Source organism: Jaculus jaculus, chromosome 6 (assembly GCF_020740685.1).
Source record: "Jaculus jaculus isolate mJacJac1 chromosome 6, mJacJac1.mat.Y.cur, whole genome shotgun sequence".
NCBI lineage: Eukaryota > Metazoa > Chordata > Mammalia > Rodentia > Dipodidae > Jaculus > Jaculus jaculus.
This window is the reverse complement of record NC_059107.1, coordinates 5,830,552-5,844,823: the sequence shown is the minus strand read 5'-3', so window position 1 is coordinate 5,844,823 and position 14,272 is coordinate 5,830,552.

The following is a 14,272-nucleotide window of genomic DNA, read 5'->3' as shown; positions in this document are numbered from 1 at the left end:
TCAGCCTGAGGCTACAGAATAGGTTTTTTATTTTTTTGGTTTTTCGAGGTAGGGTTTCACTCTAGCCCAGGCTGACCTGAAATTCACTGTGGAGTCTCAGGGTGGCCTCGAACTCATGGCAATCCTCCTACCTCTGCCTCCCAAGTGCTGGGATTAAAGGCGTGCGCCACCACGCCCGGCTTCAGAATAGGTTTTGAGGTCAACCTGGGCTAAAATGAAACTCTTGCCTCAAAAAAGAAGCCAAAAAATAAAAAAATTGGGGCATGGTGGCGCACTCAGACACCTCAGGAGGCAGAGATAGGAAGATCACCATGAGTTTGAAGCCACTCTGAGACTACATAGTGACTTCCAGGTCAGCCTAGGCTAGAGTGAGACCCTACCTCAAAGAGAAAGAAAGAAAGAGAGAGAAGAAAGAGAGAGAGAAAGAGAGGGAAAGAAAGAAAGAAAGACCACAGGGCTGGGAAGGTGCTCAGCAGTTAAAGATGCTTACCTATATGGGTTCAGTTCCCAATGTGTATATGTAAGCCAGTCGCCAAAAGTGGCAAAAGCGTTTGGTGTTCATTTGCAATGTCAAGAGGCCTTGGCACCCGCCCCCTATACACAAATTTTTTTAAAATTATTTATTTATTTGAGAGCAACTGACACAGAGAGAAAGACAGGTAGAGAGAGAAAATGGGCGTGCCAGGGCTTCCAGCCACTGCAAACGAACTCCAGACGCATGCGCCCCCTTGTGCATCTGGCTAACGTGGGACCTGGGGAACCAAGCCTCGAACCTGGGTCCTTAGGCTTCATAGGCAAGCGCTTAACCGCTAAGCCATCTCTCCAGCCCAACACACAAATTTTTAAAGTAATTTTATTATTATTTATTTATTTGAGGGAGAGAGAGAGAGAATGGACATGCCATGGCCTCCAGCCACTGCAAACAGACTCCAGATGCATGTGTCCCCTTGTGCATCTGGCTTACGTGGGTCCTGGAGAATTGAACTGGGATCCAACATCTTAACTGCTAAGCCATCTGTCCAGCCCACAAATAAATTTTAAGAAATTCCGAATGTTTGTACGTGCCTGTAATCACTGAGCATGAGAGGTGACAGCTGGAAGATCACGAATTCAAGGCCATCCGAGGCTACTTAGAGTTCAAAGTCAACTTGGGCTTGTGAAATCTAAAGAAAGAAGCTGCATGCTGAATGGGGCACCTGAAGCCACAGGGTGTTACCTGGAACACACCAGGAGACAAGCAATTCTGTTTCTTCAAAATAAGGACCAAGACTCAGGGCTTTTGCAAAAATGAATACAGCCTGACTGGCTTGTGTAATCAGCCATCCTGTTCTCTGGAAAATAGTCAATATGCCACAGTGAAAGAAGAAACGGACAGTGCTACCTGTATATGAAGGTTATAGAGTGAGCAGATTTTCCTAGGCATCTCTGGGGATAGGCACAACTTTGTAAAGACTGTAAGAAAGCTAAATGTATATACTATGCTTATCAAACTTCCCAGTAAGCACTTTTCAATGTTCATATATTAATGCTACTCTCACGTTTGGTAGAGAACCTTCTCTTTTCAGATGGCAGTGACCTTGGGGTGACTGAAAAGGCACCAGGGTGCTGGGAAGAAATGACAGAGGGGTGCTCAGCACTGAAATATCTCAATCACACCTTCCAAGGTCCATTGCAGAGAGGTGGCAGAAGGCAGAAAGAATATAAGAGCCAAAGGAAGATTAGAACTCCTTACAACATGCTCCTCCAGATACAAAATGGCCTGGATATCCATGACCTCATAGGGGCTGACATTACCTACACGAGGCCATCATAATAGGAGGAAAAGATGATGACATCAAAGTAAAAGAGAGACTGAGAGGAGGAAGGGATATGATGGAGAATGGAGTTTCAAAGGGGAAAGTCGGGGGAGGGAGGGCATTACCATGAGATACTGTTTACAATCATGGAAGTTGTTAATAAAAAAATTTAATAGAAAAATAAAAATTTGAAAAGAAAAAAAAAACTGTAAGAAAGCATTGGAACAAATAGATGGAAATTTAACTTACTGGGCCTACTTTATACAACACAAATGTAGGCAGAGATTTACCAAATAACATAGTACCTAATTGGAATTAGAAAGCTTATGCTAAAGCCAGGACAGAGGAAACTTGTTCTTTGAGTGAGAAGGTTGGAAGAAGGGAACAAAGGGGAGAAAGAGCTCTGGGAGCTGCTCAGCTGGACGCCGTTGAGACTCTTCCCTGGATGGGGAATAAGATGATGGAGACGAACAGAATTGGGAAGGGGAGAATTTGTGGAAGATGATAAGGTAGATGAAAGTGACCTAAGTGATTTTGAGGATTTGGACAAACTGAGCACCAGCAGTGATGAAGACCAGGGTGACAAATCCTCTAGCGAAGAGGAAAAGGCCAAACACCAGAGGCAGAAGTGGGAGGATCGCCCGCCGTGAGTTCGAGGCCAGTCTGAGATCACACAGTGAATTTCAGGTCAGCCTGGGCTGGAGCGAGACCCTACCTGGAAAAAAAAATAGTAGAGAATTTCTACCTTAAATGTGGTCATACCTTCAACTTTTTCTCTTTTGTCTTGCTCATGTTTGTTATTTCAGTGGGGCAAGAAATATAACGTGAGTGGAAGAAAGTCTTAATTTGTGGAGTATTTTTGTAGCTTACGTGTTCAGGCAACAGCTTAAACCTAAGAAATTTAACAGATGAATTCTGAAGTTGGAATAATATTATGGGCATAAATATTTCTAATTACGTTTTAAGAGTTACATTCCCTGCCCTCAGTTCTATTTAGAAATAGTAGAACTCTATTTTTTTCTTACTCTGTTTTCTGTACTCCGAAACGGGTAAAATGAATGAACCAAATGGCAGTGTTTAGTATGAAAATACCTTTTATAATTATCCATGCCATCTGGGGCGGGAAGAAAATCTTTCCTCTAGGGAAATTAATCTCATGTGACATGGCACGGAGCAACTGCAGAACCCTGTTGCACCTGTCTGACAGCTCATCACCGTGCTGTCTTCACAGGTTAGGACAATTTTGGCCAGAAGACCCTGAAATGTGAAAATAAATACTGTTTTTTTGGTAACTAGTCTATTTCCCCCTTTCCCTTTTCATACACTCAAAAGGAGAGAATGCCTGACAGAAGAGGTGTTACTTAAAAACTGTTACCAATGTTTGTCAGTCCTAGTGGCTCAGAAACAGTAGCATAATTCCAGCCAAGATGAATCAGGTTGAGTTTAGGGCTTTAACCCTGAGCTTAAAGGGATAAAATGAAATTGAATAAACTTCAAAACAATAAGCCACACACTACAATATTTTAGGATATGAATTCCTTCTCATGCTCCTTCAGTCTTTCAGCTGGAATTATTTTTTCAAAATTTGTTTTCCTCGAGGTAGAATCTCACTCCAGCCCAGGCTGACCTGGAATTCACTATGCAGTCCCAGGGTGGCCTCGAACTCTCAGTGATCCTCCTGCCTCTGCCTCCCGAGTGCTGGGATTAAAAGTGTGAGCCACCATGCCCGGCTTTTTTCAAATTTTTATTAACAACTTCCATGATTATAAAAAATACCCCATGGTAATACCCTCCCTCCCTCCACTTTCCCCTTTGAAACTCCACTCTCCATCATATCTACTCCCCATCTCAACCAGTCTCTCTTTTATTTTGATGTCATGATTTTTTCCTCCTCTTATGATGGTCTTGTGTAGGTAGTGTCAGGCACTGTGAAGTCATGGATATCAAGGCTATTTTGTGTCTGGGGGGAGCACATTGTAAGGAGTCCTACCCTTCCTTTGGCTCTTACATTCTTTCTGCCACCTCTGCCGCAATAGACGCTGAGCCTTGGAAGGTGTGATAGAGATATTACAGTACTGAGCACTCCTGTCACTTCTTTCCAGCACCATGATGCCTTCTGAGTCATCCCAAGGTCACTGCCTTCTGAAAAGAGAAGATTCTCTATCAAAAGTGAGAGTAGCATTAATATAAGGGTATGAAAATTAAGAGAAGTGCTTACTGGGCAGTTTCATAAGCATAGTATATCCACTTATCCAGACAGCAGCAGACATTATACCCTGAGGGCTCATGACTACCCCTGTTTTAAGTTTTCAGTATCAGGGATGTATTCCCTCCCATGGAGCGGACCTCCAGTCCAATTGGAGGGCAGTTGGTTTTCCCCAAACAGACGTGCCACTATTGCACCCTTTGGCTCGTTTGGCTTGGCTGGCCAATTACAAGGCTTGCAGTGTCCACTGTTGAGTATCTTCACTGGTGATTTCTCTTTCTCCCATTGAACTGCATGTAGAATGGCTTCTTCCAGCTTTCTGTCAGCTGGTCTACATGGAAGAGGTTATCAGCTCAACTTCAGCAGGATTTCTCAGTGGCCTTGCAGCCCAAGTATGTGGAGTCTTCAGCAATAGGGTCTTACCATCTATTCCTGTTTATTCCTGTTATGAAACCAAGGGCCTTCGCAATGGCCTATGATGTTTTGGGGGCATCAGGGACCTCCCTGGCCAACAACTCACTAGAAGCTATCCCATCCCTGGCACTGAAAAATTTCTAGTAACAATCTACGGCTCCTGAATGTTCCATTGTCCAAAAAAGTAAGTTTCTGTATGATTTATTTATATCCTCTTAGATTTTGATTAGCCCTCCCTCCACCTTTCCTTTACTCAGTCTCTTCCCCTGACCTCACTTTGGGCCTTTTCAACCCCGTTAATCTGTTCTTCTACTTACATATATACAATACCATCCTATTAAGCACCCCCCTCCCTTTCTTTCTCTTCCCTTTATATCTCTTTTCTAGCTTACTGGCCTTTGCTACTGAGTTTTCTTCCTACTCACACATTAGTCCAGTCATCTGTAGGTAGGATCCACATAAGAGAGAAAACATGTGATGCTTGGCTTTCTGGGCCTAGGTTGCCTTACTTAATATAATCCTTTCCAGATCCATACATCTTCCTGCAAATTTCCTAACTTATTTTTTCTTTATCACTGAGTAGAAAGCCAAGTGTCACATATTCTCTGTCATATGTGGATCCTAGCTCAGCTGGAGATTTCTAAGTAGGGTAAGAAGTGAGACTGGTCTATTAAATACATGTGATTGTACACATAGCTATTAGAACAGTTGACTTACCATGGAATATGAAACCAAAGGAAGAATTCACATATGGGCAAACCTCATCATAGGGCTTTTGTTCATTCTTGTCAGTAACCCTAGTAACATCTAATCCCCTTACATTTTCCCGTTATGTGGTTCTGAGTAGATCTGAGAGTCGGGGGTTAGCTCAGTGGTAGAATACGTGCTATCTATGGAAGATTAGTGGGCAGACAAGGAAACTCAGAACCCTGTCCACATCCAAGCTTGCCCAGGCGCAGCAGGAGTAAGTGGTCATCAATCGTAGACAGTACCTCAGGACAAAGAGGCCCCACTGAAAGTGCCTTTCCCTTATCTGTCCTTGAGAGAGCAGTGGTCCTGGAGAGTCAGGCAGTTTGTGGCCTCCTGCAGCCGGGCTTCCTTAGTGCTAGGCTAGTGACCCTTGCTATATCACATAGCAGTTTCAAGAGAGCCTTCAGTAAGACTACAAGTTGGCATGAAATTCTGGAACCAAGAAGAGAAACTGTAACTGAGACATTAATGTTAGAACTTTAAAGATTTGTCAGGTGGAAATCCTGATTTCAGAAGTGAAGAAACAATCCACATGATGTAAAACACCAGACTAGTTTTTCTCAACCTCAAATTTCCAGAACTTGCTATTCCTTTTTTCTTGAGAGGCCATTCATTCCTGGAACCTTTGACACCTCCCTGCCTCTCAGTACCTTGCACAAACTTGTTTTGTTTTCTTTTCAACACTTTCACAGTCCAGCCTTGAAATTGTGTGTTTATTTGTTGATTTTGTATTCTGTGCCTTAGCTCCTGCTCTGTTATTTTTAGGATAAAACCTCCTCCCGGGGCTGGGACTCAGTCTCCATCTCTGTTGGAACACAGTAGGAGCAAGAGACACAGGGAATCGCAGAGAGGGGGGCCAGGCTGAGCGGGACCCGGGGCCGCCCGCCCAGTGGACAGCCTGTATGCGCATTTAAGCATACTTGAGTCGGTTCTGCTCAAAATCCACAAGCTTGGTTCTGTTCTAGCCCCATAATCACAAAAGGCCGCATGTGGCGGGGCGTGTTTATAATCTCAGAACTCAGGATGCAGAAGCAGGAGGAGCTACATAGCAAGACACTGTCTTTACAGACACTAGGAAGAAAGGGCTGAGTGGGAAGGTCAAGAGAAGGTAATGGGAGGCAGATGGTATCAAAACACATTATAGGGCTGGAGAGATGGCTTAGCGGTTAAGCGCTTGCCTGTGAAGCCTAAGGACCCCGGTTCGAGGCTCGGTTCCCCAGGTCCTACGTTAGCCAGATGCACAAGGGGGCGCACACGTCTGGAGTTCGTTTGCAGAGGCTGGAAGCCCTGGCGCGCTCATTCTCTCTCTCTCCCTCTATCTGTCTTTCTCTCTGTGTCTGTCGCTCTCAAATAAATAAATAAATAAATAATTTAAAAAAAAAACACATTATATAAACTGGGCATGGTGGCGCATGTCTTTAATCCCAGCACTCAGGAGGCAGGGATAGGAAGATCGCCATGAATACAAGGCCACCCTAAAACTATATAGAAAATTCCAGGTCAGCCTTAGCTAGAGTGAGACCCTACCTCAAACAAACAAACACACAAACAAACCCCTATATTCTTGTAAAAAAAAAAAAAAGAGGTAGAGGTAGAAGTAGGAGGATCACTATGAGTTAGAGGCCACCCAGAGACTACTAGAGTGAGACCCTATCTCAGAAAAAAAAAGAGAGAAAGAAAAATGTGATTGATCTCTGGTATTTGTGTCAATTTGAATTTTCATTAATTTATACTCCAGACTATTCTAGTTAAGTATCATCTTCGTGATTTTTTAAATTATTTATTCATTTATTTTTATTTTTTTAGTTTTTCGAGGTAGGGTCTCATTCTAGCCCAGGCTGACCTGGAATTCACTGTGTAATCTCAGGGTGGCCTCGAACTCACAGTGATCCTACCACTTCTGCCTCTTGAGTGTTGGGATTAAAGGCATGCGCCACCATCTTCGTGATTAAAAAACAAACAAACAAACTAGAGGGCTGGAGAGATAGCTTAACAGTTAAAGCATTTGCCTGCAAAGCCAAAGAAAGGACTTTGGTTCGATTCCTCAGGACCCACATAAGCCAGATGCACAAGGTGGTGCATGCAGCTGGAGTTTGTTTGCAGTGGCTGGAAGCCCTGGCGCTCCCATTGTTGTATGGGTCAGAGAATCACTGAAGAAAGACCCAGGACTCAAATAGTATGTAAAAATAATGAGCGTTTACAATGCAGAATGAACCAGCATGTGGGGGTCAACCCAAGAGGAGCAGCAGGGTCCTGTTAGACCCAACTAGGGGAATTCCAGGCAGGGTAGGTAATCTAAAGTGATTGGCTAGGCTATCAGCAGTTACAATCATAACACTTGTCTCTGATTGGTTGGGCAAAAACACCGAAAGGGACATGTTTGGCTATGTTTGAACATGTCTCCAGGATCTGACTGAGCCCCCAGGACACAAAATGGTGGCTATCTTCCAGGCCACATGTCAGGGTCACTGTTGATTAACAGTCCACCCTTTGTTCGTGGATTTCTCCAGAAGTCTTGCCTACCTCTCCAGGAAACTGAAACTTAGGCCTATTTAGGGCGGCACCTTACTGAAGCTTGTCATGGCCTAGTTTGGTCCCGTAAGTTCTCTCTCATTCTCTGCCTCTTTCATGTTCTCAAATAAATAAATAATATTGTTTTTAAAAAAAGCTCTAGGGCTGGAGAGATGGCTTAGCGGTTAAGTGCTTGTCTGTGAAGTCTAAGGACCCCGGTTCGAGGGTCGATTCCCCAGGACCCACGTTAGGCAGATGCACAAGGTGGCACATGTGTCTGGAGTTCGTTTGCAGTTGCTGGAGGCCCTGGCATACCCATTCTCTCTCTCTGCCTCTTTCTCTGTCTGTCACTCTCAAATAAATAAATAATAAATAAACCAAAGAAAAGCATTAAAAAAATCTTAGAAAGCTCTAGAAATGGGCGGGGAGGTAGTTAGCATTGTATTTAGTACCACTGACTTGTATATTTAAACATGGCTGGCTTTAGCCCAACGTAGTGGTGCACGCCTTTAATCCCAGCACTTGGGAGGCAAAAGTAGGAGGATCGCTGTGAGTTCGAGGCCACCCTAAGACTACATGGTAAATTCCAGGTCCGTCTGATCTAGAGTGAGACCCTACCTCAAAAAGCCAAAAAAAAAAAAAAAAAAAAAAAGGGAAAGAGGTAGGAGGATCACCATGAGTGTGAGGCCAACCTAACCTGAGATTACATAAAGCTAGGAGACTCCACTTCCACCCCCACCCCCCAAACAAAAGCAAAGAGGAAGGAAGGAATAGAGGGAAGGAAGGAATGGAGGAAAGGAAGGCAGAAAGGAAGGAAAAAAAGAGTGGCTGAGCACTTGGGAGGATTGCTGAGTTCAAGGCCAGCGTGGGACTACAAAATGAGTTTAGGGTCAGCCGAGGCTAGAGTGAAACCCTGCCTTGAACACCCCCCCCCCCAAAAAAAAAAAAAAAAACCTCAACGTCGTAGGTACTTACCTGCCGTGTGCAGTGCCCTGGGTCGCTCCCCTGCACAGAAGGGTAAAAAGACACTAATCTCTAAAGAGCAGTGTATATGGAAGAGGGTCAACGACTGGGCTTTCCACGCGATGCTCTTGTGAAATGCGGATGGCGCACACAGGCGTCGTAGGTTCGGTCCCTCACAGCTCCAGGAACTTGGTTGAGAGTCCGCCCTCCTCCCCGGGTCTCAGACCAGGAACAGCCCCCAGGGAAAAGTGCCTGCGTGAGGTGGGCGTGTGGCCCCCGTTTTGTTGTTGTTGTTTTCATTTATTTATTTCAGAGAGAGACAGGAAGAGGAAGAGAGAAAGAGAACGGGCACGCCAGCGCCTCCAGAGCTCCAGACACACGTACCTCCCTCTGCAGCTGGCTTACGTGGGCCCTGGGGACTCGAGCCAGGGTCCTCGGGCTTCGCAGGCAAACGCCTTAACCGCTGAGCCACCTCCCCAGCCCCGGCTCTTGATTCCAGAACCTGCTACTCCTCTCTCTTGCCAGTCTCAGCCGGGGCCATTCGCTCCTGCAACCTTCCACCCTCCCCGCCTCCCCGCACCTTGCACAACCTTGTTCTGTTTTCTTTTCAACCCTTGCACAATCCGGCTTTGAAACTGTGTGTTTATTTGTTGGTTTTGTCTTCTGCGCCTCAGCTCCTCCTGTTATTTTTAGGATAAAGCCTCCTTCCGGGGCTGGGACCGGGTCCATCCCCGATGGAGCACGCAGACGCGGCTCGGAAACGGCCGCCCGAGCATCCGGCCGCGGTGCCCCGAGCCTGGGTGGTCCCGGGCGGCCGCGCTCGGAAGTCGCGGGGGCGAAGAGTTGAACGAGTCTCGCTCGGGGCCCCGGCAGCCGAGCAGACAGGACCTCACAGGCTCTCCAGACCGCCCCGGGCTTCCCCACTTCCTCTGCAGAGCTCACGCCAAGCCGGGTGTGAACGGCAGCCAGGCTGCTTCTCCAGGACCGGAGCTGCTCCTAGCAGGCCGCTGAACCCCTTGTCGTCGTCCCCCGCTCGTGTGACTGTCCTTGCATCGGTGTTTATACTTTTCTTGCTTCCTTTTTGTGATTTTTCGAGGTAGGATCTCACTCTGGTCCAGGCTGATCTGGAATTCACTATGGAGTCTCAGGGTGGCCTCGAACTCACGGCGATTCTCCTACCTCTCGAGTGCTGGGATTAAAGGCGTGCGCCACCACGCCCAGCTACTCTCCACTTAATTTGCCAAAGCAAAATGTCTCACTTGAACCTCGAGCTCACTGATTCGGCAGTCTATCTGCCTCTTTCCTGGGGGAACCTCCTGTTCTCTGCCTCCAAGTGCTCAGATAACAGGCAGGCTGCCGAGCCTACCTGGATGCTGGGGAACCGAAGCAGGGTCCTCACCTCCACAGTGTGTGTGTGTGTGGGGGGGGGTTTACAGACAGGTGACATCACACCTGTATTATAGCATACCCAGGGCTTCTGGCATGTTTAGCAAGTACTCTACCAACTGAACTGCATTCCCGGCCTAAGAATGTAATATTGAAACAAAAACAAGTGATGTATGTTGTAGAAGTGAGGCCGCCTGGAATCCAAAGATCACTTCACCCGGGGCAGGCAGTGGGTGGCAGATAAGCCTCCCTAAGTGGGAAGAGGCCAACTTCACTAGGTTGGAGTGGTGCTCTTTGGGGCAGTGTGAGAGGGTAACCTAGAATGCATATGGACTTGGGCATAGTAGAAGAGTATGGGGCAAATTCCAGGGAGGCCAAGATTACCTAAATCAGGATGGGTAGCAATGAAAATGCGGCAGCAGATCCTGTAGGGCCTGGTACGCTGGCATAGGAGTCCCTGGAGCAACCACAGGAGGGAAGCCCAGAGCTGCTTCCTCTGTGCAGGGCCTGTGCCACACGGCCCACACCGGCGCTGCTGCCCACCTGAGCGAGGCCGGCACATCTTCTGTTGCGCATCTCGAAAATGAAGCAGGCAGCCCTAGCTTGCAAGGAGAGACCCAGGGAGAAGTCAGGGCAGTGACTCCTGGAGGGTGGACGAGGGAAGGGCTGACCAGGTCCAGGGAAGTAGAGAAGGCAGCTGTAGGTCCTCTGGGCCGTGCCCAGGCTCTCTTGGTATCTGTAGACGAGGCGGACAGTAACTGCATTATCCCATTGCGCCCACCTCCACAGCCATCGGAGATGGTCTTCTCATTTCATCTTCCAGGACTTGCTCTAAGACGCAAGGAAAGCTGTATTGCCCAGAGGACTTGACCCACCCTGAATGGCACGTCCTCTGAAAATCTTTTGTTGCCATTTTTTAAAAAATATTTATTTATGATGGGAAATGGAGTTTCAAAGGGGAAGATGGGGGAGTATTACCATGGGATATTTTTTATAATCATGGAAGTTGTTAATAAAAAAAGTTTGAAAAAGAAAAAATATATACTTTTATTTATTTGAGTGAGGTAGAGAATGGGCACCCCAAGGCCTCTAGCCCCTGCAAACAAACTCCAGATGCATGTGTCACCTTGTACATCTGGCTTATGTGGGTACTGGGGAATCACACCTGGGTCCTGAGGCTTTTCCAGGCAAGTGCCTTAACTTCTAAGCCATCTCTCCAGCCTCAGATGTTTTTTAAAGTTAAATTTCCACCCCAAATTTCTTTTGTGCTCCTATGAAATCAACCTCTCCCTACTTCAAGCCCCTGGCAACCACTGATCTTTCTTTTTTTTTTTTTAAATATTTATTAGAGAGAGGAAGGTGGGGGGGGGAGAATGGGCAAGCCAGGGCCTCCAGCCACTACAAACGAACTTTAGACGTATGTGCCACCTTGTGCATTTGACTTAAGTGGGTCCTGGAAAATTGAACTTGGGTCCTTAGGCTTCACAGGCAAGCGCCTTAACCATCCCTCTCTCCAGCCCTGTTCCACTTTCTCAGAACTTTATAGCTTATCTTTTTTTGTTGTTGTTCCTTTTTGTGAAAAGTATTTTATTTTTTATTTTGGTTTTTTGGAGGTAGGATTTCACTCTAGCCCAGGCTGTCCTGGAGTCCACTATGTAGTCTCAGGGTGGCCTTTGAACTCATGGTGATCCTCTTACCTCCGCCTCCAGAGTGCTATGATTAGTGTGCGCCACCACACCTGGCTTGTGAAGGGTGTTTTTGTGTGTTTTCAAGGTAGGGTCTCGGTCCAGCGCGGGCTAACCTGGAATTCACCGTGTCTCCACAATCCTACCTACCTCGGGCTCCCGAGTGCTGGGATTAATGGCTTGCACCACCACTTTGTGAAGTAGAAGGATTGCTGTGTCTCAGGCACGCCCAAGACTACACAGTGAATTCCAGGTTGGCCTGGACTACAGTGAGACCCTATCTTGAAAAACAAAAAGAAAAAACCCTATAGGATAAAAGTCTGGAAAAGGAGAGGGTAAGGAAGGAATATTTAATGGGAGGCACAAGAGGATCAGAAGTTCACAGTCATCCTCAGCTATGTATGGATTTCGAGGACAGCCTGGGACACAGAAGACCAAAAAAGTAATAATAAAAATAAAAACCAAAACTTTTTTCCACTTCTGAATCCAGTACGAAGAACTAAGTTTCTAGCCATAAAATAGTCACTGAAACTCCACTCACTGTGTGGCTTGCACCCTCCTGGAAAGACCTCCTAATGCCCAGCATGGCCTAATCTCAGAGAAGGCCTCTGTCTGACCCACAATGTTGCGGAGGTGCCTGTTGTCCCCATGTCTGAGCAGTTCTGGACTCTGGCCTCATCTCCCTCCTGGCCCCTGTCACTACCTGGAACCACCTTCAGTGGTGTGGGCACGAGCAAGAAGCACAGGGGAAGGGGTCCCTTGGCCTCCTCATCTATGAACTGTATGTGGCTCTGGCTGGTGACTCACACTGGAGCCCTGGACTTGCACAAATCTGTCAGGGAGCAGGTGCAGAGTTGAAGAGTTGGAGTCTCTTATCTCAAAGTCGTCCTAGTCAATGGGGGGATCTGATGCCCCCCCCCATGGCCTTCTGGAGTGGACATGGGTGCTGCCCTGCCTTAACACTGTCCATAGCCCAGAAGGGACAGGCAAGCCAACGACAGCACTGTGGAAAGGCCTGTGCAGACATGGGGGTTTGGGCGCAGTTGTGTAGGTTGGGGGCTGAGGTTCTCGGGACGGTTTCTGTGAGAAGCAAGACTGCCTGTCCCTGGAATCCCAGGGGTTACTAGGTCCCAACCGGCCTACCTGCCTCCCAGACCAGCTTCTTCCCTTCAGTCCAGGACAGCCTGGAGGGCCCAGAGGTACTACTGAGGTCACCAGGGTCACAAGGATCACCACTGCCAGTGACCCTGGAAGGTCAGTCAGGGCCTCAAGGGACAGGCTAAGGGGAGAGCGGCTGGAAGATGTGACGCCGAGTGAGCAGGAGGGGTCAGAGGCAGAGAGCAGTGTGGTGTGGGGGGCTGGTTGCATTTCCACACATCGCTGGCAGGCAGCGCCAGCTTTGCAGGAGCAGGAGAGAAGGGCTTCCTCCAAACAGTGGTGACACCGGTGTCTGACTGGCCCCCGAGCCACTCAGCCTGCTTGGGGACCAGGGAACTGGTTTGCCTGGCATAGGTGAGCTAACAGGAACAGGTTCTGGGCCTGGCCTTGGTTTCTGGCACTGTTGCCAAGTTTTGGTACCGCCCACCCACTCCCCACTGGCTGTACTGGCCAGCCCAGCTCTGTAATTGCTGGGTGGGGAGCTGCTCTGCACAGCTAGTAGACCAAAAAGACAGGCCCCGGCCACTCTGGGACATGTGGGCACCTGGCCTGACCAGCTACTGTTCCTGGAGAGGAAGTAATCCAGGCTTCAGGCTAGCACCTTGTTCCATTTAGGGAGAGATATTCTGCGGGCCCACTGGCCCTGGGACCTGGGTATCACGGGACTTAATCCTGCTGAACCTAGACAGTTCTTTCTCGCCTCAGGTACAGGACCCGAGCTCAGGGGTTCCAAGGATCTACATGGCACCAGGTGTGATCACTGCAAAAAGGAACAAGCTGGCAGAAAGAAAAGGGACGAGGGGGGCTGGGAAGCAGCTCTCCTGGCCTCAACCCAGGAGCTGGCTTTTGGAGACCAGATGCCCCAGACACACCCCCTTAGACACACCCACCACCCACAAGCACATTTATACTCACATCTGCCACTCACAGACCATAAACACAGAATCCCCACAGCAAGACAACCCACTCTCCACCCCTAAGACAGGCGGGGCCCAGCAGCTACCTGACCACCACCCACAAGCTGCCACCCAAACCCTGACATCTGGGCCTAAGGAGCCATCAAGCATGCCTTGAAAGACCCAAATGACAGCCATGAGTGACCTTGGGCTCTGTGGGCAGACTTCCAAGAGGGCTCCTGAGTGCTGCTACCAGGTAATGAGTGGAAGGCAGGAAGCCCTCTAAACTCTCCCTGTGCCCTAGAGACCGTAGGGCCCAGCATAGTGCAGTGCAGACAGGAAGAGCCCAATGCCATTCTGAGACTACTTAATGCAGAACTTTCTCTCTAGAAGAAAGGAAGCCAGCATGGTAATCCCAGTACTCTGGAGGCAGAAAGATCACCCATGAATTTTGGGGCCAGCCTAGTCTACATAGTGAGCTGGAAATATATAGGAAGCCCAGGGCTC